Here is a 510-nt window from a genome sequence, read left to right as displayed (position 1 = left end):
AGAGAGAGAGAGAGAGAGAGAGAGAGAGAGACAAGTGCAGCGTCGCCGCAATCTCCAGACTTCAGGAACCAATAAAACTCGCACTGAAAAGCCAAAATACTGATAGAACCTGAACTCAGAAATGTGAATAAGTTCGACTGAAAATACAGTTGAAAAGTCATTAACCTGAAGCGTTTTTTCTGCTTCTCTCTCCCCAAATGCTGCCTGACTATTTTTTGTTTAATGCAAAAAAAAAGATTTTCTAATCTCTTGGTTTAACATCCAATTTAATGTTAAATTTTGTGAAAGTCACACGTGAGGGATTGCTAATCTTGCAGCTATGTTGCTGGTGGAACTGGATATTTAAGTTATCCCCCACATCTAAATCTACAATATTTTGTCTGTTCTCCTGGCTTTTAAGTAGTAAAAATGTTTGGCACTCTTATCTGCATGGGAGGAACTGTAATTCACACCAGAACACTTCCAACTCTAAGTTAGTTAGCAAAAGAATAGAGTTTGTGGGTGTGAACT

Source organism: Narcine bancroftii, chromosome 1 (assembly GCF_036971445.1).
Source record: "Narcine bancroftii isolate sNarBan1 chromosome 1, sNarBan1.hap1, whole genome shotgun sequence".
Taxonomy (NCBI): domain Eukaryota; kingdom Metazoa; phylum Chordata; class Chondrichthyes; order Torpediniformes; family Narcinidae; genus Narcine; species Narcine bancroftii.
Note: the sequence above shows the minus strand (reverse complement) of the source record.